Below are 27,287 nucleotides of genomic sequence, written 5' to 3' on the forward strand. Positions count from 1 at the left end.
TTGTCTGTAACATTGTTGTCACCAAACAAATTCAACCATTGTGGATGGTATATTAACATAAAGTGTGACTAAAATGTAATACAGTACAATATTGTAGGTTACACATGGGTTATGGCGATTTCTACACTGCCAATTACAGAGTCAAGAGGTTTATGTAGTAAAAAAAATTGAGCTCAATGTTAAACAGTGGTGGAAAAAGTACCCAATTGTCATACTTGAGTAAAAGTAAAGATACCTTAATAGAAAATGACTCAATTAAAATTGAAAGTTAACTATTAAAATACCACTTGAGTAAAAGACTAAAAGTATTTGTTTTTAAATATACTTAAGTTTCAAAAAGTAAATATAATTGCTCAAATATAAATAATTTCAAATCTCTTATATTAAAAAAGAAAATCAAAAACGATGAAGGAAGAGCAACATGAGATCCATAAAGATTCTAAAGAAGAAAATTAAAAAGAAGACAAAGTTACAAGGGAGTGCCGATGCTCTAGGTAACTGACGGGAAAGTGTGAATATTTTGCTGAAGCAAGGTAGTGTGGCCGAGCGGTCTAAGGCGCTGGATTAAGCCTCCAGTCTCTACGGAGGCGTGGGTTCAAATCCCACCACTGCCATCTTTATTGAGTTTGTTTGCGCAAGCTATCACATGTTCTGCTTTTTTTCAGGGTTTTTACGTTCATGTAGGACCATGCAAGGGAGAAAATAACAAATGTTGTGTGGCACGGATGGGGTTGCAACTCACGCGTGCAGTCCATCGCCTTAACCAATCAGCCACCAAATCCTGTGCTCTCGCGGTGGCAGATGCACCTTCTACCGGTGGTTGTTTATGTCAAAGCCTTGATTGGAAACAAGGAAAGTTGGACTGGGGCGTGCGTCGATCCCAGCAGTCCATTTTAACAGTGGGTACTGTGGCCGAGCTGTCCAGAGAACCTGTTTAAGGATCCCAGTCTTTTCAGAGGTGTGGGTGCAAAGTCCACCGCTGCAACTTTTTCTCAGCAGAAAACTGTAATGGTTCTCAATAAGGCCACCAAGGATACCGGACAAATAAAGGGAATCCAGCCTTTACCCCAATTCCCACGTCTGTTATTGAAATTATCTGCTTCGTTTCTCAGATTCAATCTGCTTCAGACATAAAAGCAGAAACTAGTTATAAGTGTACACGAAGGAAGAAAGAGCAACATGAGATAAATTACGATTTTTAAAAAGAAAATCAAAAACGATGAAGGAAGAGCCACATGAGATCCATAAAGATTTAAAGAAGAAAATTAAAAAGAAGACAAAGTTACAAGGGAGTGCCGATGCTCTAGGTAACTGACGGGAAAGTGTGAATATTTTACAAAAGTAGGGTAGTGTGGCTGAGCGGTCTAAGGCGCAGGATAAAGGCTCCAGTCTCTACGGAGGTGTGGGTTCAAATCCCACCACCACCATCTTTATTGAGTTTGTTTACGCAAGCTATGACATTTTCTGCTTTTTTTCAGGTTTTTACGTTCATGTAGGACCATGCAAGGGAGAAAATAACAAATGTTGTGTGGCACGGATGGGGTTGCAACTCACGCGTACAGTCCATCGCCTTAACCAATCAGCCACCAAGTCCTGTGCTCTCGCGGTGGCAGACGCACCTCCTACCGGTGGTTGTTTATGTCAAAGCCTTGATTGGAAACAAGGAAAGTTGGACTGGGCCGTGCGTCGATCCCAGCAGTCTATTTTAACAGTGGGTACTGTGGCCGAGCTGTCCAGAGCACCTGCTTTAAGGATCCCAGTCTTTTCAGAGGTGTGGGTGCAAAGTCCACCGCTGCAACTTTTTCTCAACAGAAAACAGTAATGGTTCTCAAACAAGGCCACCAAGGACACCGGACAAATAAAGGGAATCCAGCCTTTACCCTAATTCCCACGTCTGTTATTGAAATTATCTGCTTCGTTTCTCAGATTCAATCTGCTTCAGCCATAAAAGCAGAAACTAATTATAATTGTACACGAAGGAAGAAAGAGCAACATGAGATAAATTAAGATTTAATAAAAAGAAAATCAAAAACGATGAAGGAAGAGCAACATGAGATCCATAAAGATTTTAACTTTTACCGCCTCAGAAACCCGGATCCGGGATCACCCCCCACCCCCCCCACACTGATTAGCATCGCTAGCATAGCGTCACAATTAAATAGTAGCATCTAAATATCATTAAATCACAAGTCCAAGACACCAAATGAAAGATACAGATGTTGTGAATAAAGCCACCATTTCAGATTTTTAAAATGTTTTACAGGGAAGACAAAATATGTAAATCTATTAGCTAACCCCGTTAGCAAAAGACACCACTTTTCTAACTCCATCAGTTTCTTACTCCATCAGGTGCTATCACCAATTCGGCCAAATAAAGATATTGATAGCCACTAACCAAGAAAAAACCTCATCAGATGACAGTCTGATAACATATTTATTGTATAGCATAGGTTTTGTTAGAAAAATGTGCATATTTCAGGTATAAATCATAGTTTGCAATTGCAGCCACCATCACAAATCTCCCCAAAGCGACTAGAATTACTACATAGAGCAACGTGTATTACCAATTTACTCATCATAAAACATTTCTTAAAAATACACAGCTCACAGCAATGGATAGACACAGATCTTGTGAATTCAGACAATATTTCAGATTTTCAAAGTGTCTTACAGCGAAAACACAATAAATCGTTATATTAGCATACCACATTTGCAAACGTTACCCGAGCATTGATTCAAGGCAAAATTAGCTATAGCGTTATCATCACCAAAATACATTAATTTTTTCACTAACCTTCTCAGAATTCTTCCGATGACACTCCTGTAACATCATATTACACAATCCATATAGAGTTTGATCGAAAATGTGCATATTTAGCGGCACAAATCGTGCTTACACAATGAAAATAGTGTCCAACTACTCAAGCAATCTGCCCGGCGCCATTTTGAAAATACAACTATTTTTATCGAAAACTATTCATAAACTTGACTAAAAAAATACAGGTTGGACATGAAATGAAAGATGCATTAGTTATTAATGCAACCGCTGAGTTAGATTTTTAAAATTAACGTTACTAGACATACAGTGTGCGTTACAGCCAGACTAGTGCCGCAATAATGGCGTCACTAGTCGCCATTATTGAGTTTACATTTTTCCACATAAAAAAACGGAATAACATCATAAATAGCTCTTACTTTTCGACGAGCTTCCATCAGAATCTTGGCCAAGTGGTCCTTTGTCCAAAAGAATCGTTGCTTGGTTGTAAAACGTTGCATTCAACTTCTGATATAGCAGCTAACAATAGCTAACAATAGCTATTTTGCCCCAACGTGTCCAAATCCTCAAGACGCAATACTGAGGAAATTCCGAAAAATAGCAATATACTCGCATAATCTGATATAACTCGGTTTAAAATAGCTTCGTTATGATGTTTCTAAAACCTATATCGAATTAAATTACAGACGGATACATCTAACGTTGATAATTGAGCGTTTGAAAATGGCATCCTGAGGTCCCTCTCTGCGCAATGGTCAGCGTCGAAAAGAAGGCGCACCTCACTCCTTGGCCTTTTATAACCTCTGAGAGCTACGTATAAAGCCCATTCCACTTCTCATTGGTTACTGACATCCAGGGGAAGGCGGGTGCAGTTCATGTCGTTCCATAGGATACACACAGACCTTTAAAACTGATCTGAGACCAGAGCTTCGCTCTCAGACCTTCGCAGTACCTGTCATGGATTTCGCTGTAGAAAGAGTTCTGGGTCACCCACAGACATAATTCCAACGGTTTATGAAACTAGAGAGTGTTTTCTATCCAATAGAATTAATAATATGCATATTGTACGAGCAAGAATTGAGTACGAGGCAGTTTAATTTGGCAACACCCAGAAAAAATAAATGCTAACTGCTCCCCCTATTGACAAAAGGTTAAAGAAGAAAATTAAAAAGAAGACAAAGTTACAAGGGAGTGCCGATGCTCTAGGTAACTGACGGGAAAGTGTGAACATTTTGCTAAAGCAGGGTAGTGTGGCCGAGCGGTCTAAGGCGCTGGATTAAGGATCCAGTCTCTACGGAGGCGTGGGTTCAAATCCCACCACTGCCATCTTTATTGAGTTTGTTTGCGCAAGCTATCAAATGTTCTGCTTTTTTTCAGGGTTTTTACGTTCATGTAGGACCATGCAAGGGAGAAAATAACAAATGTTGTGTGGCACGGATGGGGTTGCAACTCACGCGTACAGTCCATCGCCTTAACCAATCAGCCACCAAGTCCTGTGCTCAAGGCTTTGACATAAACAACCACCGGTAGGAGGTGCGTCTGCCACAGCGAGAGCATTGATAGCTTGCGCAAACAAACTCAATAAAGATGGCAGTGGTGGGATTTGAACCCACGCCTCCGTAGAGACTGGATCTTTAATCCAGCGCCTTAGACCGCTCGGCCACACTACCCTGCTTTAGCAAAATGTTCACACTTTCCCGTCAGTTACCTAGAGCATCGGCACTCCCTTGTAACTTTGTCTTCTTTTTAATTTTCTTCTTTAACCTTTTGTCAATAGGGGGAGCAGTTAGCATTTATTTTTTCTGGGTGTTGCCAAATTAAACTGCATCGTACTCAATTCTTGCTCGTACAATATGCATATTATTAATTCTATTGGATAGAAAACACTCTCTAGTTTCATAAACCGTTGGAATTATGTCTGTGGGTGACCCAGAACTCTTTCTACAGCGAAATCCATGACAGGTACTGCGAAGGTCTGAGAGCGAAGCTCTGGTCTCAGATCAGTTTTAAAGGTCTGTGTGTATCCTATGGAACGACATGAACTGCACCCGCCTTCCCCTGGATGTCAGTAACCAATGAGAAGTGGAATGGGCTTTATACGTAGCTCTCAGAGGTTATAAAAGGCCAAGGAGTGAGGTGCGCCTTCTTTTCGACGCTGACCATTGCGCAGAGAGGGACCTCAGGATGCCATTTTCAAACGCTCAATTATCAACGTTAGATGTATCCGTCTGTAATTTAATTCGATATAGGTTTTAGAAACATCATAACGAAGCTATTTTAAACCGAGTTATATCAGATTATGCGAGTATATTGCTATTTTTCGGAATTTCCTCAGTATTGCGTCTTGAGGATTTGGACACGTTGGGGCAAAATAGCTATTGTTAGCTATTGTTAGCTGCTATATCAGAAGTTGAATGCAACGTTTTACAACCAAGCAACGATTCTTTTGGACAAAGGACCACTTGGCCAAGATTCTGATGGAAGCTCGTCGAAAAGTAAGAGCTATTTATGATGTTATTCCGTTTTTATGTGGAAAAATGTAAACTCAATAATGGCGACTAGTGACGCCATTATTGCGGCACTAGTCTGGCTGTAACGCACACTGTATGTCTAGTAACGTTAATTTTAAAAATCTAACTCAGCGGTTGCATTAATAACTAATGCATCTTTCATTTCATGTCCAACCTGTATTTTTTTAGTCAAGTTTATGAATAGTTTTCGATAAAAATAGTTGTATTTTCAAAATGGCGCCGGGCAGATTGCTTGAGTAGTTGGACACTATTTTCATTGTGTAAGCACGATTTGTGCCGCTAAATATGCACATTTTCGATCAAACTCTATATGGATTGTGTAATATGATGTTACAGGAGTGTCATCGGAAGAATTCTGAGAAGGTTAGTGAAAAAATTAATGTATTTTGGTGATGATAACGCTATAGCTAATTTTGCCTTGAATCAATGCTCGGGTAACGTTTGCAAATGTGGTATGCTAATATAACGATTTATTGTGTTTTCGCTGTAAGACACTTTGAAAATCTGAAATATTGTCTGAATTCACAAGATCTGTGTCTATCCATTGCTGTGAGCTGTGTATTTTTAAGAAATGTTTTATGATGAGTAAATTGGTAATACACGTTGCTCTATGTAGTAATTCTAGTCGCTTTGGGGAGATTTGTGATGGTGGCTGCAATTGCAAACTATGATTTATACCTGAAATATGCACATTTTTCTAACAAAACCTATGCTATACAATAAATATGTTATCAGACTGTCATCTGATGAGGTTTTTTCTTGGTTAGTGGCTATCAATATCTTTATTTGGCCGAATTGGTGATAGCACCTGATGGAGTAAGAAACTGATGGAGTTAGAAAAGTGGTGTCTTTTGCTAACGGGGTTAGCTAATAGATTTACATATTTTGTCTTCCCTGTAAAACATTTTAAAAATCTGAAATGGTGGCTTTATTCACAAGATCTGTATCTTTCATTTGGTGTCTTGGACTTGTGATTTAATGATATTTAGATGCTACTATTTAATTGTGACGCTATGCTAGCGATGCTAATCAGTGTGGGGGGGGTGGGGGGTGATCCCGGATCCGGGTTTCTGAGGCGGTAAAAGTTAAAATCTTTATGGATCTCATGTTGCTCTTCCTTCATCGTTTTTGATTTTCTTTTTATTAAATCTTAATTTATCTCATGTTGCTCTTTCTTCCTTCGTGTACAATTATAATTAGTTTCTGCTTTTATGTCTGAAGCAGATTGAATCTGAGAAACGAAGCAGATAATTTCAATAACAGACGTGGGAATTAGGGTAAAGGCTGGATTCCCTTTATTTGTCCGGTGTCCTTGGTGGCCTTGTTTGAGAACCATTACTGTTTTCTGTTGAGAAAAAGTTGCAGCGGTGGACTTTGCACCCACACCTCTGAAAAGACTGGGATCCTTAAAGCAGGTGCTCTGGACAGCTCGGCCACAGTACCCACTGTTAAAATAGACTGCTGGGATCGACGCACGGCCCAGTCCAACTTTCCTTGTTTCCAATCAAGGCTTTGACATAAACAACCACCGGTAGGAGGTGCGTCTGCCACCGCGAGAGCACAGGACTTGGTGGCTGATTGGTTAAGGCGATGGACTGTACGCGTGAGTTGCAACCCCATCCGTGCCACACAACATTTGTTATTTTCTCCCTTGCATGGTCCTACATGAACGTAAAAACCTGAAAAAAAGCAGAAAATGTCATAGCTTGCGTAAACAAACTCAATAAAGATGGTGGTGGTGGGATTTGAACCCACACCTCCGTAGAGACTGGAGCCTTTATCCTGCGCCTTAGACCGCTCAGCCACACTACCCTACTTTTGTAAAATATTCACACTTTCCCGTCAGTTACCTAGAGCATCGGCACTCCCTTGTAACTTTGTCTTCTTTTTAATTTTCTTCTTTAAAATCTTTATGGATCTCATGTGGCTCTTCCTTCATCGTTTTTGATTTTCTTTTATTAAATCTTAATTTATCTCATGTTGCTCTTTCTTCCTTCGTGTACACTTATAATTAGATTCTGCTTATATGTCTGAAGCAGATTGAATCTGAGAAACGCAGCAGATAATTTCAATAACAGACGTGGGAATTAGGGTAAAGGCTGGATTCCCTTTATTTGTCCGGTGTCCTTGGTGGCCTTGTTTTAGAACCATTACTGTTTTCTGTTGAGAAAAAGTTGCAGCGGTGGACTTTGCACCCACACCTCTGAAAAGACTGGATCCTTAAATCCAGTGCTCTGGACAGCTCGGCCACAGTACCCACTGTTAAAATGGACTGCTGGGATCGACGTACGGCCCAGTCCAACTTTCCTTGTTTCCAATCAAGGCTTTGACATAAACAACCACCGGTAGGAGGTGCGTCTGCCACCGCGAGAGCACAGGACTTGGTGGCTGATTGGTTAAGGCGATGGACTGCACGTGTTAGTTGCAACCCCATCCGTGCCACACAACATTTGTTATTTTCTCCCTTGCATGGTCCTACATGAACGTAAAAACCCTGAAAAAAAGCAGAACATTTGATAGCTTGCGCAAACAAACTCAATAAAGATTGCAGTGGTGGGATTTGAACCCACGCCTCCGTAGAGACTGGAGCCTTAATCCAGCGCCTTAGACCTCTCGGCCACACTACCCTGCTTTAGCAAAATGTTCACACTTTCCCGTCAGTTACCTAGAGCATCGGCACTCCCTTGTAACTTTGTCTTCTTTTTAATTTTCTTCTTTAAAATCTTTATGGATCTCATGTTGCTCTTCCTTCATCGTTTTTGATTTTCTTTTTATTAAATCTTAATTTATCTCATGTTGCTCTTTCTTCCTTCGTGTACAATTATAATTAGTTTCTGCTTTTATGTCTGAAGCAGATTGAATCTGAGAAACGCAGCAGATAATTTCAATAACAGACGTGGGAATTAGGGTAAAGGCTGGATTCCCTTTATTTGTCCGGTGTCCTTGGTGGCCTTGTTTGAGAACCATTACTGTTTTCTGTTGAGAAAAAGTTGCAGCGGTGGACTTTGCACCCACACCTCTGAAAAGACTGGGATCCTTAAAGCAGGTGCTCTGGACAGCTCGGCCACAGTACCCACTGTTAAAATGGACTGCTGGGATCGACGCACGGCCCAATCCAACTTTCCTTGTTTCCAATCAAGGCTTTGACATAAACAACCACCGGTAGGAGGTGCGTCTGCCACCGCGAGAGCACAGGACTTGGTGGCTGATTGGTTAAGGCGATGGACTGTACGCGTGAGTTGCAACCCCATCCGTGCCACACAACATTTGTTATTTTCTCCCTTGCATGGTCCTACATGAACGTAAAAACCCTAAAAAAAGCAGAACATTTGATAGCTTGCGCAAACAAACTCAATAAAGATGGCAGTGGTGGGATTTGAACCCACGCCTCCGTAGAGACTGGAGCCTTAATCCAGCGCCTTAGACCGCTCGGCCACACTACCCTGCTTTAGCAAAATGTTCACACTTTCCCGTCAGTTACCTAGAGCATCGGCACTCCCTTGTAACTTTGTCTTCTTTTTAATTTTCTTCTTTAGAATCTTTATGGATCTCATGTTGCTCTTCCTTCATCGTTTTTGATTTTCTTTTATTAAATCTTAATTTATCTCATGTTGCTCTTTCTTCCTTCGTGTACACTTATAATTAGATTCTGCTTATATGTCTGAAGCAGATTGAATCTGAGAAACGCAGCAGATAATTTCAATAACAGACGTGGGAATTAGGGTAAAGGCTGGATTCCCTTTATTTGTCCGGTGTCCTTGGTGGCCTTGTTTTAGAACCATTACTGTTTTCTGTTGAGAAAAAGTTGCAGCGGTGGACTTTGCACCCACACCTCTGAAAAGACTGGATCCTTAAATCCAGTGCTCTGGACAGCTCGGCCACAGTACCCACTGTTAAAATGGACTGCTGGGATCGACGTACGGCCCAGTCCAACTTTCCTTGTTTCCAATCAAGGCTTTGACATAAACAACCACCGGTAGGAGGTGCGTCTGCCACAGCGAGAGCACAGGACTTGGTGGCTGATTGGTTAAGGCGATGGACTGTACGCGTGAGTTGCAACCCCATCCGTGCCACACAACATTTGTTATTTTCTCCCTTGCATGGTCCTACATGAACGTAAAAACCCTGAAAAAAAGCAGAACATTTGATAGCTTGCGCAAACAAACTCAATAAAGATGGCAGTGGTGGGATTTGAACCCACGCCTCCGTAGAGACTGGATCCTTAATCCAGCGCCTTAGACCGCTCGGCCACACTACCCTGCTTTAGCAAAATGTTCACACTTTCCCGTCAGTTACCTAGAGCATCGGCACTCCCTTGTAACTTTGTCTTCTTTTTAATTTTCTTCTTTAACCTTTTGTCAATAGGGGGAGCAGTTAGCATTTATTTTTTCTGGGTGTTGCCAAATTAAACTGCATCGTACTCAATTCTTGCTCGTACAATATGCATATTATTAATTCTATTGGATAGAAAACACTCTCTAGTTTCATAAACCGTTGGAATTATGTCTGTGGGTGACCCAGAACTCTTTCTACAGCGAAATCCATGACAGGTACTGCGAAGGTCTGAGAGCGAAGCTCTGGTCTCAGATCAGTTTTAAAGGTCTGTGTGTATCCTATGGAACGACATGAACTGCACCCGCCTTCCCCTGGATGTCAGTAACCAATGAGAAGTGGAATGGGCTTTATACGTAGCTCTCAGAGGTTATAAAAGGCCAAGGAGTGAGGTGCGCCTTCTTTTCGACGCTGACCATTGCGCAGAGAGGGACCTCAGGATGCCATTTTCAAACGCTCAATTATCAACGTTAGATGTATCCGTCTGTAATTTAATTCGATATAGGTTTTAGAAACATCATAACGAAGCTATTTTAAACCGAGTTATATCAGATTATGCGAGTATATTGCTATTTTTCGGAATTTCCTCAGTATTGCGTCTTGAGGATTTGGACACGTTGGGGCAAAATAGCTATTGTTAGCTATTGTTAGCTGCTATATCAGAAGTTGAATGCAACGTTTTACAACCAAGCAACGATTCTTTTGGACAAAGGACCACTTGGCCAAGATTCTGATGGAAGCTCGTCGAAAAGTAAGAGCTATTTATGATGTTATTCCGTTTTTATGTGGAAAAATGTAAACTCAATAATGGCGACTAGTGACGCCATTATTGCGGCACTAGTCTGGCTGTAACGCACACTGTATGTCTAGTAACGTTAATTTTAAAAATCTAACTCAGCGGTTGCATTAATAACTAATGCATCTTTCATTTCATGTCCAACCTGTATTTTTTTAGTCAAGTTTATGAATAGTTTTCGATAAAAATAGTTGTATTTTCAAAATGGCGCCGGGCAGATTGCTTGAGTAGTTGGACACTATTTTCATTGTGTAAGCACGATTTGTGCCGCTAAATATGCACATTTTCGATCAAACTCTATATGGATTGTGTAATATGATGTTACAGGAGTGTCATCGGAAGAATTCTGAGAAGGTTAGTGAAAAAATTAATGTATTTTGGTGATGATAACGCTATAGCTAATTTTGCCTTGAATCAATGCTCGGGTAACGTTTGCAAATGTGGTATGCTAATATAACGATTTATTGTGTTTTCGCTGTAAGACACTTTGAAAATCTGAAATATTGTCTGAATTCACAAGATCTGTGTCTATCCATTGCTGTGAGCTGTGTATTTTTAAGAAATGTTTTATGATGAGTAAATTGGTAATACACGTTGCTCTATGTAGTAATTCTAGTCGCTTTGGGGAGATTTGTGATGGTGGCTGCAATTGCAAACTATGATTTATACCTGAAATATGCACATTTTTCTAACAAAACCTATGCTATACAATAAATATGTTATCAGACTGTCATCTGATGAGGTTTTTTCTTGGTTAGTGGCTATCAATATCTTTATTTGGCCGAATTGGTGATAGCACCTGATGGAGTAAGAAACTGATGGAGTTAGAAAAGTGGTGTCTTTTGCTAACGGGGTTAGCTAATAGATTTACATATTTTGTCTTCCCTGTAAAACATTTTAAAAATCTGAAATGGTGGCTTTATTCACAAGATCTGTATCTTTCATTTGGTGTCTTGGACTTGTGATTTAATGATATTTAGATGCTACTATTTAATTGTGACGCTATGCTAGCGATGCTAATCAGTGTGGGGGGGGTGGGGGGTGATCCCGGATCCGGGTTTCTGAGGCGGTAAAAGTTAAAATCTTTATGGATCTCATGTTGCTCTTCCTTCATCGTTTTTGATTTTCTTTTTATTAAATCTTAATTTATCTCATGTTGCTCTTTCTTCCTTCGTGTACAATTATAATTAGTTTCTGCTTTTATGTCTGAAGCAGATTGAATCTGAGAAACGAAGCAGATAATTTCAATAACAGACGTGGGAATTAGGGTAAAGGCTGGATTCCCTTTATTTGTCCGGTGTCCTTGGTGGCCTTGTTTGAGAACCATTACTGTTTTCTGTTGAGAAAAAGTTGCAGCGGTGGACTTTGCACCCACACCTCTGAAAAGACTGGGATCCTTAAAGCAGGTGCTCTGGACAGCTCGGCCACAGTACCCACTGTTAAAATGGACTGCTGGGATCGACGCACGGCCCAGTCCAACTTTCCTTGTTTCCAATCAAGGCTTTGACATAAACAACCACCAGTAGGAGGTGCGTCTGCCACCGCGAGAGCACAGGACTTGGTGGCTGATTGGTTAAGGCGATGGACTGTACGCGTGAGTTGCAACCCCATCCGTGCCACACAACATTTGTTATTTTCTCCCTTGCATGGTCCTACATGAACGTAAAAACCTGAAAAAAAGCAGAAAATGTCATAGCTTGCGTAAACAAACTCAATAAAGATGGCGGTGGTGGGATTTGAACCCACACCTCCGTAGAGACTGGAGCCTTTATCCTGCGCCTTAGACCGCTCAGCCACACTACCCTACTTTTGTAAAATATTCACACTTTCCCGTCAGTTACCTAGAGCATCGGCACTCCCTTGTAACTTTGTCTTCTTTTTAATTTTCTTCTTTAAAATCTTTATGGATCTCATGTGGCTCTTCCTTCATCGTTTTTGATTTTCTTTTTAAAAATCGTAATTTATCTCATGTTGCTCTTTCTTCCTTCGTGTACACTTATAACTAGTTTCTGCTTTTATGTCTGAAGCAGATTGAATCTGAGAAACGAAGCAGATAATTTCAATAACAGACGTGGGAATTAGGGTAAAGGCTGGATTCCCTTTATTTGTCCGGTGTCCTTGGTGGCCTTGTTTGAGAACCATTACAGTTTTCTGTTGAGAAAAAGTTGCAGCGGTCGACTTTGCACCCACACCTCTGAAAAGACTGGATCCTTAAATCCAGTGCTCTGGACAGCTCGGCCACAGTACCCACTGTTAAAATGGACTGCTGGGATCGACATACGGCCCAGTCCAACTTTCCTTGTTTCCAATCAAGGCTTTGACATAAACAACCACCGGTAGGAGGTGCGTCTGCCACCGCGAGAGCACAGGACTTGGTGGCTGATTGGTTAAGGCGATGGACTGTACGCGTGAGTTGCAACCCCATCCGTGCCACACAACATTTGTTATTTTCTCCCTTGCATGGTCCTACATGAACGTAAAAACCCTGAAAAAAAGCAGAACATGTGATAGCTTGCGCAAACAAAGTCAATAAAGATGGCAGTGGTGGGATTTGAACCCACGCCTCCGTAGAGACTGGAGCCTTAATCCAGCGCCTTAGACCGCTCGGCCACACTACCCTGCTTTAGCAAAATGTTCACACTTTCCCGTCAGTTACCTAGAGCATCGGCACTCCCTTGTAACTTTGTCTTCTTTTTAATTTTCTTCTTTAAAATCTTTATGGATCTCATGTTGCTCTTCCTTCATCGTTTTTGATTTTCTTTTTATTAAATCTTAATTTATCTCATGTTGCTCTTTCTTCCTTCGTGTACAATTATAATTAGTTTCTGCTTTTATGTCTGAAGCAGATTGAATCTGAGAAACGCAGCAGATAATTTCAATAACAGACGTGGGAATTAGGGTAAAGGCTGGATTCCCTTTATTTGTCCGGTGTCCTTGGTGGCCTTGTTTGAGAACCATTACTGTTTTCTGTTGAGAAAAAGTTGCAGCGGTGGACTTTGCACCCACACCTCTGAAAAGACTGGGATCCTTAAAGCAGGTGCTCTGGACAGCTCGGCCACAGTACCCACTGTTAAAATGGACTGCTGGGATCGACGCACGGCCCAGTCCAACTTTCCTTGTTTCCAATCAAGGCTTTGACATAAACAACCACCGGTAGGAGGTGCGTCTGCCACCGCGAGAGCACAGGACTTGGTGGCTGATTGGTTAAGGCGATGGACTGCACGCGTGAGTTGCAACCCCATCCGTGCCACACAACATTTGTTATTTTCTCCCTTGCATGGTCCTACATGAACGTAAAAACCCTGAAAAAAAGCAGAACATGTGATAGCTTGCGCAAACAAAGTCAATAAAGATGGCAGTGGTGGGATTTGAACCCACGCCTCCGTAGAGACTGGAGCCTTAATCCAGCGCCTTAGACCGCTCGGCCACACTACCTTGCTTTAGCAAAATGTTCACACTTTCCCGTCAGTTACCTAGAGCATCAGCACTCCCTTGTAACTTTGTCTTCTTTTTAATTTTCTTCTTTAGAATCTTTATGGATCTCATGTTGCTCTTCCTTCATCGTTTTTGATTTTCTTTTATTAAATCTTAATTTATCTCATGTTGCTCTTTCTTCCTTCGTGTACACTTATAATTAGATTCTGCTTATATGTCTGAAGCAGATTGAATCTGAGAAACGCAGCAGATAATTTCAATAACAGACGTGGGAATTAGGGTAAAGGCTGGATTCCCTTTATTTGTCCGGTGTCCTTGGTGGCCTTGTTTGAGAACCATTACTGTTTTCTGTTGAGAAAAAGTTGCAGCGGTGGACTTTGCACCCACACCTCTGAAAAGACTGGGATCCTTAAAGCAGGTGCTCTGGACAGCTCGGCCACAGTACCCACTGTTAAAATGGACTGCTGGGATCGACGCACGGCCCAGTCCAACTTTCCTTGTTTCCAATCAAGGCTTTGACATAAACAACCACCGGTAGGAGGTGCGTCTGCCACCGCGAGAGCACAGGACTTGGTGGCTGATTGGTTAAGGCGATGGACTGTACGCGTGAGTTGCAACCCCATCCGTGCCACACAACATTTGTTATTTTCTCCCTTGCATGGTCCTACATGAACGTAAAAACCCTAAAAAAAGCAGAACATTTGATAGCTTGCGCAAACAAACTCAATAAAGATGGTAGTGGTGGGATTTGAACCCACGCCTCCGTAGAGACTGGAGCCTTAATCCAGCGCCTTAGACCGCTCGGCCACACTACCCTGCTTTAGCAAAATGTTCACACTTTCCCGTCAGTTACCTAGAGCATCGGCACTCCCTTGTAACTTTGTCTTCTTTTTAATTTTCTTCTTTAGAATCTTTATGGATCTCATGTTGCTCTTCCTTCATCGTTTTTGATTTTCTTTTATTAAATCTTAATTTATCTCATGTTGCTCTTTCTTCCTTCGTGTACACTTATAATTAGATTCTGCTTATATGTCTGAAGCAGATTGAATCTGAGAAACGCAGCAGATAATTTCAATAACAGACGTGGGAATTAGGGTAAAGGCTGGATTCCCTTTATTTGTCCGGTGTCCTTGGTGGCCTTGTTTGAGAACCATTACAGTTTTCTGTTGAGAAAAAGTTGCAGCGGTGGACTTTGCACCCACACCTCTGAAAAGACTGGATCCTTAAATCCAGTGCTCTGGACAGCTCGGCCACAGTACCCACTGTTAAAATGGACTGCTGGGATCGACGTACGGCCCAGTCCAACTTTCCTTGTTTCCAATCAAGGCTTTGACATAAACAACCACCGGTAGGAGGTGCGTCTGCCACCGCGAGAGCACAGGACCTGGTGGCTGATTGGTTAAGGTGATGGACTGCACGCGTGAGTTGCAACCCCATCCGTGCCACACAACATTTGTTATTTTCTCCCTTGCATGGTCCTACATGAACGTAAAAACCCTGAAAAAAAGCAGAACATGTGATAGCTTGCGCAAACAAAGATGGCAGTGGTGGGATTTGAACCCACGCCTCCGTAGAGACTGGAGCCTTAATCCAGCGCCTTAGACCGCTCGGCCACACTACCCTGCTTTAGCAAAATGTTCACACTTTCCCGTCAGTTACCTAGAGCATCGGCACTCCCTTGTAACTTTGTCTTCTTTTTAATTTTCTTCTTTAGAATCTTTATGGATCTCATGTTGCTCTTCCTTCATCGTTTTTGATTTTCTTTTATTAAATCTTAATTTATCTCATGTTGCTCTTTCTTCCTTCGTGTACACTTATAATTAGATTCTGCTTATATGTCTGAAGCAGATTGAATCTGAGAAACGCAGCAGATAATTTCAATAACAGACGTGGGAATTAGGGTAAAGGCTGGATTCCCTTTATTTGTCCGGTGTCCTTGGTGGCCTTGTTTTAGAACCATTACTGTTTTCTGTTGAGAAAAAGTTGCAGCGGTGGACTTTGCACCCACACCTCTGAAAAGACTGGATCCTTAAATCCAGTGCTCTGGACAGCTCGGCCACAGTACCCACTGTTAAAATGGACTGCTGGGATCGACGTACGGCCCAGTCCAACTTTCCTTGTTTCCAATCAAGGCTTTGACATAAACAACCACCGGTAGGAGGTGCGTCTGCCACAGCGAGAGCACAGGACCTGTACGCGTGAGTTGCAACCCCATCCGTGCCACACAACATTTGTTATTTTCTCCCTTGCATGGTCCTACATGAACGTAAAAACCCTGAAAAAAAGCAGAACATTTGATAGCTTGCGCAAACAAAGTCAATAAAGATGGCAGTGGTGGGATTTGAACCCACGCCTCCGTAGAGACTGGAGCCTTAATCCAGCGCCTTAGACCGCTCGGCCACACTACCCTGCTTTAGCAAAATGTTCACACTTTCCCGTCAGTTACCTAGAGCATCGGCACTCCCTTGTAACTTTGTCTTCTTTTTAATTTTCTTCTTTAACCTTTTGTCAATAGGGGGAGCAGTTAGCATTTATTTTTTCTGGGTGTTGCCAAATTAAACTGCCTCGTACTCAATTCTTGCTCGTACAATATGCATATTATTAATTCTATTGGATAGAAAACACTCTCTAGTTTCATAAACCGTTGGAATTATGTCTGTGGGTGACCCAGAACTCTTTCTACAGCGAAATCCATGACAGGTACTGCGAAGGTCTGAGAGCGAAGCTCTGGTCTCAGATCAGTTTTAAAGGTCTGTGTGTATCCTATGGAACGACATGAACTGCACCCGCCTTCCCCTGGATGTCAGTAACCAATGAGAAGTGGAATGGGCTTTATACGTAGCTCTCAGAGGTTATAAAAGGCCAAGGAGTGAGGTGCGCCTTCTTTTCGACGCTGACCATTGCGCAGAGAGGGACCTCAGGATGCCATTTTCAAACGCTCAATTATCAACGTTAGATGTATCCGTCTGTAATTTAATTCGATATAGGTTTTAGAAACATCATAACGAAGCTATTTTAAACCGAGTTATATCAGATTATGCGAGTATATTGCTATTTTTCGGAATTTCCTCAGTATTGCGTCTTGAGGATTTGGACACGTTGGGGCAAAATAGCTATTGTTAGCTATTGTTAGCTGCTATATCAGAAGTTGAATGCAACGTTTTACAACCAAGCAACGATTCTTTTGGACAAAGGACCACTTGGCCAAGATTCTGATGGAAGCTCGTCGAAAAGTAAGAGCTATTTATGATGTTATTCCGTTTTTATGTGGAAAAATGTAAACTCAATAATGGCGACTAGTGACGCCATTATTGCGGCACTAGTCTGGCTGTAACGCACACTGTATGTCTAGTAACGTTAATTTTAAAAATCTAACTCAGCGGTTGCATTAATAACTAATGCATCTTTCATTTCATGTCCAACCTGTATTTTTTTAGTCAAGTTTATGAATAGTTTTCGATAAAAATAGTTGTATTTTCAAAATGGCGCCGGGCAGATTGCTTGAGTAGTTGGACACTATTTTCATTGTGTAAGCACGATTTGTGCCGCTAAATATGCACATTTTCGATCAAACTCTATATGGATTGTGTAATATGATGTTACAGGAGTGTCATCGGAAGAATTCTGAGAAGGTTAGTGAAAAAATTAATGTATTTTGGTGATGATAACGCTATAGCTAATTTTGCCTTGAATCAATGCTCGGGTAACGTTTGCAAATGTGGTATGCTAATATAACGATTTATTGTGTTTTCGCTGTAAGACACTTTGAAAATCTGAAATATTGTCTGAATTCACAAGATCTGTGTCTATCCATTGCTGTGAGCTGTGTATTTTTAAGAAATGTTTTATGATGAGTAAATTGGTAATACACGTTGCTCTATGTAGTAATTCTAGTCGCTTTGGGGAGATTTGTGATGGTGGCTGCAATTGCAAACTATGATTTATACCTGAAATATGCACATTTTTCTAACAAAACCTATGCTATACAATAAATATGTTATCAGACTGTCATCTGATGAGGTTTTTTCTTGGTTAGTGGCTATCAATATCTTTATTTGGCCGAATTGGTGATAGCACCTGATGGAGTAAGAAACTGATGGAGTTAGAAAAGTGGTGTCTTTTGCTAACGGGGTTAGCTAATAGATTTACATATTTTGTCTTCCCTGTAAAACATTTTAAAAATCTGAAATGGTGGCTTTATTCACAAGATCTGTATCTTTCATTTGGTGTCTTGGACTTGTGATTTAATGATATTTAGATGCTACTATTTAATTGTGACGCTATGCTAGCGATGCTAATCAGTGTGGGGGGGGTGGGGGGTGATCCCGGATCCGGGTTTCTGAGGCGGTAAAAGTTAAAATCTTTATGGATCTCATGTTGCTCTTCCTTCATCGTTTTTGATTTTCTTTTTATTAAATCTTAATTTATCTCATGTTGCTCTTTCTTCCTTCGTGTACAATTATAATTAGTTTCTGCTTTTATGTCTGAAGCAGATTGAATCTGAGAAACGAAGCAGATAATTTCAATAACAGACGTGGGAATTAGGGTAAAGGCTGGATTCCCTTTATTTGTCCGGTGTCCTTGGTGGCCTTGTTTGAGAACCATTACTGTTTTCTGTTGAGAAAAAGTTGCAGCGGTGGACTTTGCACCCACACCTCTGAAAAGACTGGGATCCTTAAAGCAGGTGCTCTGGACAGCTCGGCCACAGTACCCACTGTTAAAATAGACTGCTGGGATCGACGCACGGCCCAGTCCAACTTTCCTTGTTTCCAATCAAGGCTTTGACATAAACAACCACCGGTAGGAGGTGCGTCTGCCACCGCGAGAGCACAGGACTTGGTGGCTGATTGGTTAAGGCGATGGACTGTACGCGTGAGTTGCAACCCCATCCGTGCCACACAACATTTGTTATTTTCTCCCTTGCATGGTCCTACATGAACGTAAAAACCTGAAAAAAAGCAGAAAATGTCATAGCTTGCGTAAACAAACTCAATAAAGATGGTGGTGGTGGGATTTGAACCCACACCTCCGTAGAGACTGGAGCCTTTATCCTGCGCCTTAGACCGCTCAGCCACACTACCCTACTTTTGTAAAATATTCACACTTTCCCGTCAGTTACCTAGAGCATCGGCACTCCCTTGTAACTTTGTCTTCTTTTTAATTTTCTTCTTTAAAATCTTTATGGATCTCATGTGGCTCTTCCTTCATCGTTTTTGATTTTCTTTTTAAAAATCGTAATTTATCTCATGTTGCTCTTTCTTCCTTCGTGTACACTTATAACTAGTTTCTGCTTTTATGTCTGAAGCAGATTGAATCTGAGAAACGAAGCAGATAATTTCAATAACAGACGTGGGAATTGGGGTAAAGGCTGGATTCCCTTTATTTGTCCGGTATCCTTGGTGGCCTTATTGAGAACCATTACAGTTTTCTGCTGAGAAAAAGTTGCAGCGGTGGACTTTGCACCCACACCTCTGAAAAGACTGGGATCCTTAAACAGGTTCTCTGGACAGCTCGGCCACAGTACCCACTGTTAAAATGGACTGCTGGGATCGACGCACGCCCCAGTCCAACTTTCCTTGTTTCCAATCAAGGCTTTGACATAAACAACCACCGGTAGAAGGTGCATCTGCCACCGCGAGAGCACAGGATTTGGTGGCTGATTGGTTAAGGCGATGGACTGCACGCGTGAGTTGCAACCCCATCCGTGCCACACAACATTTGTTATTTTCTCCCTTGCATGGTCCTACATGAACGTAAAAACCCTGAAAAAAAGCAGAACATGTGATAGCTTGCGCAAACAAACTCAATAAAGATGGCAGTGGTGGGATTTGAACCCACGCCTCCGTAGAGACTGGAGGCTTAATCCAGCGCCTTAGACCGCTCGGCCACACTACCTTGCTTCAGCAAAATATTCACACTTTCCCGTCAGTTACCTAGAGCATCGGCACTCCCTTGTAACTTTGTCTTCTTTTTAATTTTCTTCTTTAGAATCTTTATGGATCTCATGTTGCTCTTCCTTCATCGTTTTTGATTTTCTTTTTTAATATAAGAGATTTGAAATTATTTATATTTGAGCAATTATATTTACTTTTTGAAACTTAAGTATATTTAAAAACAAATACTTTTAGTCTTTTACTCAAGTGGTATTTTAATAGTTAACTTTCAATTTTAATTGAGTCATTTTCTATTAAGGTATCTTTACTTTTACTCAAGTATGACAATTGGGTACTTTTTCCACCACTGTTTAACATTGAGCTCAATTTTTTTTACTACATAAACCTCTTGACTCTGTAATTGGCAGTGTAGAAATCGCCATAACCCATGTGTAACCTACAATATTGTACTGTATTACATTTTAGTCACACTTTATGTTAATATACCATCCACAATGGTTGAATTTGTTTGGTGACAACAATGTTACAGACAATAAACATTGTAGGCTTCAACATGGAGCACAACATTACAGCCAGATAAATACATTAGCTATATTATAGCAAGTAGGATATTTAATTTATTTATGTTTGAAATTGTGGAAACATTTGTATACCCATAATGCAACACACTTTGAAGGCGGTGATGTTAGTCAATGTCTTGACAAAAGTGATCCGTTCGAACGCGCCCACTGATAACTAACGCAAGATTTATCATTGCTGTTGTTTCTAATGGCAGCTAATGATGCACAGTGGAACAGAACAAAGGAGGTGGGCAGAGCCAAGCACGAACTAGTGAGATTCTATTGGCGTGTTTTAGCATGTATTTGCATATTTCCATTAGGAAACGCCTACTCTGTGAATTGCGCTTGCAATAACTCAATTCGCCTTGCACTCTTTTGCAATGCAATCTTTTTAAAATAATTTAGAAAGGGTCAACTCTACAAAATTTAGTGCACTCTGTTCTTAACAGATTATATTTTTTGGGAACAAAAAACTGTATTGAGATCGAATTTTTCATAGAATAGAAAATTAGCAAAATGTCGGCCAAGTTTCGTTTAGCGCCATCTTCTCCCACTTCCTGCCACTGGACTTCCTCTAATCACCATATTTGGTGGTGAGAAGTTCTAAATGGTTGCTTCAGATTCATAGACCATGTGATATTTCTGGGTTTACCCCTTCTGGCTGTGATAAAAAGCGTTCACATGCTAGTCGGAACTAGGAAACTTGGAAATGTCCGACTTGCTATGTCAACGTGAACGTTGCATCCGACAATTTGATGACGTTGTTCTGATAACGACATTGATAAGATGTAATGAAAAACATTCACTACCTCATGAATGTTCCTGGCAGTATTTTATCCACCATGTCAGAGAAAACCCTGTTGATGATTGTAAAAAGGATTTGATTAATGCAATTTCATGTTTTTTTTATTGTGTTGGCCACTAGTGGACGTTCATTATATACATCTATGTATTGTTACGCTATTTATTGTATTGACCTAGCTGTTATTTTTTATATTATCTGTTTCAAGGAATTAATATGAATTTGCCTTAAATGTTTATGCAGATGTGCAGTATTTACATTTTCACTGCACTAATCAATCAACGCCTTCTTATCTTTGTACGTTTCCACATAATATCAAACTTCAATAAAATAAAAAAAGTTTTGTCTGAAAATAGTTTTCTCAACTGCTTTACCCACTCCAGTCAGCAGATGGCGTTGTGAGTCTCAGGTGATGCTGCCAGAGTGTGACGTATAATCTAGTGGACAGGAGGACGCTTCTTCAACAATAACAAGTATAGTCAGCCAGCTTCGTAGCCGACAAAGGCAAAAACATTACATCTCTTTAGTCTGTTTTGGTATATATTATTCAGTGTGTTTTGAACATACTTCTGTCGTATCTATTTACGTTGTTTGTTGGGTAGATGGCTTGCTAAGTTAGCAGTAGCACTAGGCTGTTTGCTAATGCTAACTATCTAGCTAGTTAACATCCCCGACCATGAACTCACTAAACTACTACCCCGGTGCTAATGAAGAGGAGGTCTGCTGGACGGAGAAAGAGGGTCTCGTGAAAGAGGAAAAGGAAGAGGAGGTTGTCACAGTAAAAAAAGAAGTAGAGGGTGAGGCTGTTACAGTGAAAGAAGAAGTTACAGTGAAAGAGGAGGTTATAGTGAAAGAAGAGGAAGAAGTTACAGTGGAAGAAGTTACAGTGAAAGAAGAAGAAGCTTTCAGACTGAAAGAGGAGGATGCTGTTTTTGGAGTGGAAGAGGGGGAGATTACTGTGACGTTGAAAGAGGAGGATGAAGATACTGGAGATCTGATTAATACTAGTAAGTAATGTTACTGTCTTAGAAACAGGGGCACAAACTCGTCAGTCGTTGAAGATTGTTAGGTCACATGGTTGAGCTATAGAAAGTTTCAAGTATTTATCTGAAAACATGAACGTGCTTTATGGGAAAACCTACCCTGAAGTTGGTTTGAGGTGTTTCGGTCACATTGTGAAGGAGCTATTGAATTTTCAGTACTTTTTTAAAAGTATATTTAAGTATATATAAGTATATATTATATATCATTTAAATATATGAATATATGTATATAATCATTTAAATATATATATATATATTCTACAAATGTTGCTAAAATGCTATGAGAAAACCAAAGGGTGTGCAACTTGTCTACTTATATAAGAAATAATAAACAGTTGAAATAAAGGCTGATAGGTCACATGGTTGAAGAGCTATAGACATATTTTAAATATCTATATTTAAGTCATTTAGCAGACGCTCTTATCCAGAGCGACTTACAAATTGGAAAGTTCATACATATTCATCCTGGTCCCCCCGTGGGGAATGAACCCACAACCCTGGCGTTGCAAGCACCATGCCCTACCAACTGAGCCATACGGGACCACATATAAATTGTGTAAGTTCTTTATGGGAAAACCAAAGGGTGTGCAACTTGTCTACTTATAATAGGAATAATGAACAGTTGAAATAAAGGCTGATAGGTCACGTGGTTGAAGAGCTATAGACATATTTAAAATATTTATATCAATTGTGTTCTTTATGGGAAAACCAAAAGGGTGTGTAATATGTGTCCCTACCCTGTGATCAATCCAACGTTGGTTTGGGGTGTCTAGGTCACATGGTAAAGTAGAGACTCGGAGCTAGAAAATGGTATATCATACACTGCAGTTGAGGAACAATTTTGAGAAAATGGCCCCTTGAATGTTTTGGTACACCTACTGGAGAGCTCGTCTTTGTCTACACCCTTTCAGCATCGTTCACACCCTCTTAAGCCTTAGCCCCACCCATCTCTTTAAGGATTCACATGTGAGGCCATGTGCTAAACAGAGTGAGTATGGTAGTGTAGTAAACAACCAAAGATTTCAAGACTAAAGGCTGGTTTATACTACGTCTATCGACATGTCTGTAGACAGTTGTCGCAGGGACATCATGAACATTCTATTGTCATCAAATGTGTTGTCGTTTAAAAAAAAGTATAAACACAAAAACGACAGGCTGCATGACATCATCAGTCTGGTGGTCCAAAATAGCATAACTGGTGTATTTTAACACCAACAAACCCATATGTTTAAAAACGAATTTGAAATATACTAATCTGTCAAACCAGGTGACTAAAACAAACTTTCTAAACAATGTTTTGGTTTGTTTCTGGTTTGTTAGCTGGCTATCTAACAATAAGTTAGCCGGCTATTTAACAATAAGTTAACCGGCTATCTAACAATAAGTTAGCCGGCTATCTAACAATAAGTTAGCCGGCTATCTAACAATAAGTTAGCCGGCTATCTAACAATAAGTTAACTGGCTATCTAACAATAAGTTAGCTGGCTATCTAACAATAAGTTAGCTGGCTATCTAATAATAAGTTAGGTGGCTATCTAACAATAAGTTAGCTGGCTATCTAACAATAAGTTTGCTGGCTATCTAACAATAAGTTAGCTGGCTATGTAACAATAAGTTAGCTGGCTATCTAACAATAAGTTAACCGGCTATCTAACAATGAATTAGCCGGCTATCTAACAATAAGTTAGCCGGCTATCTAGCAATAAGTTAGCCGGCTATCTAACAATAAGTTAGCCGGCTATCTAACAATAAGTTAGCCGGCTATCTAACAATAAGTTAGCCGGCTATCTAACAATAAGTTAGCCGGCTATCTAACAATAAGTTAGCCGGCTATCTAACAATAAGTTAACCGGCTATCTAACAATAAGTTAGCCGGCTATCTAACAATAAGTTAGCCGGCTATCTAACAATAAGTTAGCCGGCTATCTAACAATAAGTTAGCCGGCTATCTAACAATAAGTTAGCCGGCTATCTAACAATAAGTTAGCCGGCTATTTAACAATAAGTTAACCGGCTATCTAACAATAAGTTAACCGGCTATCTAACAATAAATTAGCCGGCTATCTAACAATAAGTTAACCGGCTATCTAACAATAAATTAGCCGGCTATCTAAAAATAAGTTAGCTGGCTATCTAACAATAAGTTAGCTGGCTATCTAACAATAAGTTAACCGGCTATCTAACAATAAGTTAACCGGCTATCTAACAATAAGTTAGCTGGCTATCTAACAATAAGTTAGCTGGCTATCTAACAATAAGTTAGCCGGCTATCTAACAATAAGTTAGCCGGCTATCTGACAATAAGTTAGCTGGCTATCTAACAATAAGTTAACCGGCTATCTAACAATAAATTAGCTGGCTATCTAACAATAAGTTAACCGGCTATCTAACAATAAATTAGCCGGCTATCTAACAATAGGTTAGCCGGCTATCTAGCAATAAGTTAGCCGGCTATCTAACAATAAGTTAGCCGGCTATCTAACAATAAGTTAACCGGCTATCTAACAATAAGTTAACCGGCTATCTAACAATAACTTAGCCGGCTATCTAACAATAAGTTAGCTGGCTATCTAACAATAAGTTAACTGGCTATCTAACAATAAGTTAGCCGGCTATCTAATAATAAGTTAGCCGGCTATCTAACAATAAGTTAGCTGGCTATCTAACAATAAGTTAGCTGGCTATCTAACAATAAGTTAGCTGGCTATCTAACAATAAGTTAACCGGCTATCTAACAATAAGTTAACCGGCTATCTAACAATAAGTTAGCTGGCTATCTAACAATAAGTTAGCTGGCTATCTAACAATAAGTTAACCAGCTATCTAACAATACATTAGCCGGCTATCTAACAATAAGTTAGCTGGCTATCTAACAATAAGTTAACTGGCTATCTAACAATGAGTTAACCGGCTATCTAACAATAAATGAGCCGGCTATCTAACAATAAGTTAGCTGGCTATCTAACAATAAGTTAGCCGGCTATCTAACAATAAGTTAGCCGGCTATCTAACAATAAGTTAGCTGGCTATCTAACAATAAGTTAACAGGCTATCTAACAATAATTTAGCTGGCTATCTAACAATAAGTTAGCCGGCTATCTAACAATAAGTTAGCCGGCTATCTAACAATAAGTTAGCCGGCTATCTAACAATACATTAGCCGGCTATCTAACAATAAGTTAGCTGGCTATCTAACAATAAGTTAACTGGCTATCTAACAATAAGTTAACTGGCTATCTAACAATGAGTTAACCGGCTATCTAACAATAAATGAGCCGGCTATCTAACAATAAGTTAGCTGGCTATCTAACAATAAGTTAGCCGGCTATCTAACAATAAGTTAGCCGGCTATCTAACAATAAGTTAGCTGGCTATCTAACAATAAGTTAACAGGCTATCTAACAATAATTTAGCTGGCTATCTAACAATAAGTTAGCCGGCTATCTAACAATAAGTTAGCCGGCTATCTAACAATAAGTTAGCCGGCTATCTAACAATAAGTTAGACGACTATCTAACAATAAGTTAGCTGGCTAGCCAGTTCAAATAATGACTATATCATATAGCTGACAATGTCTTAACTTTAGCTCATTTGTAATAATTATTACAGGAAAATAAGCTTGCAACAAGATCATTATTTGCAAGTTATTTACAAGTTAATGGCGAGCTAATTACAGTAAATAGCATATGATTGTGAGTATGACTAAATAAAAGCAGGGTATTCTACTGGAGAATTTTAGAACTTGGACACTGTCTTAGAACTTGGACACTGTCTTGTTGGCCTAACGTTATATCCTAATTTGATTTTGGTGCAGGTCATGTTGTTGTTCGCGTTACCGTCTCTGGTAAACACACACTATATCAAATAAAATAAACATTTAGTTGTCACATGCACAGGATACAGAATGTGTAATTGCTACAGTGAAATGGTTACTTGCATAGTGGAGTCATTTGTTTTAGATTGTGAACCATAATCCCAACTCATAACTTCGATACCCTGCATGAATCTACAGGTAACTAAAGTGAACCACCTAGGTTCAATCTTAGCTAGCGGCTCTGAGATTCTAATAATATTTCTACACAGATCATACACGTAACGTTAGCTAGCGAGCCAGCTAGCTTCAGCTAGCTAGCTAACAGTGTGCTTTAACTTGCAATGAAAACGACTTTCAGACAAAATTAGAATTGTATAATATCTGAAAATGTAGCTAGCTAGACTCTCTTACCCATATACATGGATGAAGGCTTCTCCCTCTCTGTCACAGATGCCATGGTTTGTCCTTAGTTTGAAGTTGTAATCCGGAGGCCTTCTGTGTTCTCTTTTTGACTCCCTCCGCATTCACAATCAAATGTCTGAATTTTCTCCATCTTCTTTGCTATGATTATCTGCTTCCACCGGGCATTCCACTGATTTCAAAACTCGGTAATATTTTTCAAAAAAAGCACCTTAAAAAAGTGATTACCTACACATACTGAGCAGCTCATGTTATAGACAGAAGCGTGCTAGATGGCAGACCAATCAGAACTCATCTCTCGGCATGTCCAGCCCATCAATTATCTCAGCCAATCGTGGCTAGCGGGAAGGTTCATGACTTTTTACATTGGCTAAACCAACTAGGATCGTAATTTTAACAATATTATTAGTATTTACAGGTGGCATACAAGTTTGTTATTAAGGCAGGTGAAAGTTCACATGTTCCAGAAGGCATTTCTGCCTAAAAACACATTTTGATTAAAAAATATATATGTTTACGTTAAAAAGCCTCTCCTGTGAAGTAGTGACGATCGACATATGCCTAGTTTCCTGAAACAAATCACATATTTAATTTAATTTTTTTTCATAGAGCTCTACTTATTTTTATTCATGTCAGTTTGTCTTTGATCAGCACCCTGTTTTTGTTTAGTTTTTTGGGGGGTAAATACAGTCACCGGAATTATTCCTCCACTTGCAAATAATAAAACTATCTCTGGGCAAGAAAAGTCAAGATCTGTTGTTGCCTCCAACCGCATAGCCAACCTCACACCACCAGTCTTTATTAAGAGGGCACAACAGCGCCTCTGATTCTTAAGGCTGAAGAAAATTCGGCATTCCCCCGGGTCTTCTCCAAAATACTACTGT

At 40.2% G+C, this 27,287-nt stretch overlaps 12 non-coding genes across 12 annotated transcripts; 2 read left to right on the forward strand and 10 right to left on the reverse strand.

Moving 5' to 3' along the window:
* The first annotated feature begins 532 nt into the window (after positions 1 to 532).
* trnal-aag lies at positions 533 to 614 on the forward strand. Its single transcript has one exon. It is a non-coding gene; the product is annotated as a tRNA-Leu (tRNA).
* A 3,406-nt stretch (positions 615 to 4,020) lies between these two features.
* Positions 4,021 to 4,102, forward strand: trnal-aag. The gene has a single exon. It is a non-coding gene; the product is annotated as a tRNA-Leu (tRNA).
* Positions 4,103 to 4,364: 262 nt separating this feature from the next.
* Positions 4,365 to 4,446, reverse strand: trnaf-aaa. The gene has a single exon. It is a non-coding gene; the product is annotated as a tRNA-Phe (tRNA).
* Positions 4,447 to 7,849: 3,403 nt separating this feature from the next.
* On the reverse strand, positions 7,850 to 7,934 carry trnal-aag. The gene has a single exon. It is a non-coding gene; the product is annotated as a tRNA-Leu (tRNA).
* A 734-nt stretch (positions 7,935 to 8,668) lies between these two features.
* Positions 8,669 to 8,750, reverse strand: trnal-aag. Its single transcript has one exon. It is a non-coding gene; the product is annotated as a tRNA-Leu (tRNA).
* Positions 8,751 to 9,483: 733 nt separating this feature from the next.
* trnal-aag lies at positions 9,484 to 9,565 on the reverse strand. The gene has a single exon. It is a non-coding gene; the product is annotated as a tRNA-Leu (tRNA).
* Positions 9,566 to 12,971: 3,406 nt separating this feature from the next.
* On the reverse strand, positions 12,972 to 13,053 carry trnal-aag. The gene has a single exon. It is a non-coding gene; the product is annotated as a tRNA-Leu (tRNA).
* A 735-nt stretch (positions 13,054 to 13,788) lies between these two features.
* Positions 13,789 to 13,870, reverse strand: trnal-aag. Its single transcript has one exon. It is a non-coding gene; the product is annotated as a tRNA-Leu (tRNA).
* A 733-nt stretch (positions 13,871 to 14,603) lies between these two features.
* On the reverse strand, positions 14,604 to 14,685 carry trnal-aag. Its single transcript has one exon. It is a non-coding gene; the product is annotated as a tRNA-Leu (tRNA).
* Positions 14,686 to 15,409: 724 nt separating this feature from the next.
* trnal-aag lies at positions 15,410 to 15,491 on the reverse strand. The gene has a single exon. It is a non-coding gene; the product is annotated as a tRNA-Leu (tRNA).
* A 705-nt stretch (positions 15,492 to 16,196) lies between these two features.
* On the reverse strand, positions 16,197 to 16,278 carry trnal-aag. The gene has a single exon. It is a non-coding gene; the product is annotated as a tRNA-Leu (tRNA).
* Positions 16,279 to 19,683: 3,405 nt separating this feature from the next.
* Positions 19,684 to 19,765, reverse strand: trnal-aag. Its single transcript has one exon. It is a non-coding gene; the product is annotated as a tRNA-Leu (tRNA).
* Positions 19,766 to 27,287: the final 7,522 nt, after the last annotated feature.

The sequence above is a fragment of the Salvelinus namaycush genome, unplaced genomic scaffold (assembly GCF_016432855.1).
Source record: "Salvelinus namaycush isolate Seneca unplaced genomic scaffold, SaNama_1.0 Scaffold62, whole genome shotgun sequence".
Classification (NCBI taxonomy): Eukaryota; Metazoa; Chordata; class Actinopteri; order Salmoniformes; family Salmonidae; genus Salvelinus; species Salvelinus namaycush.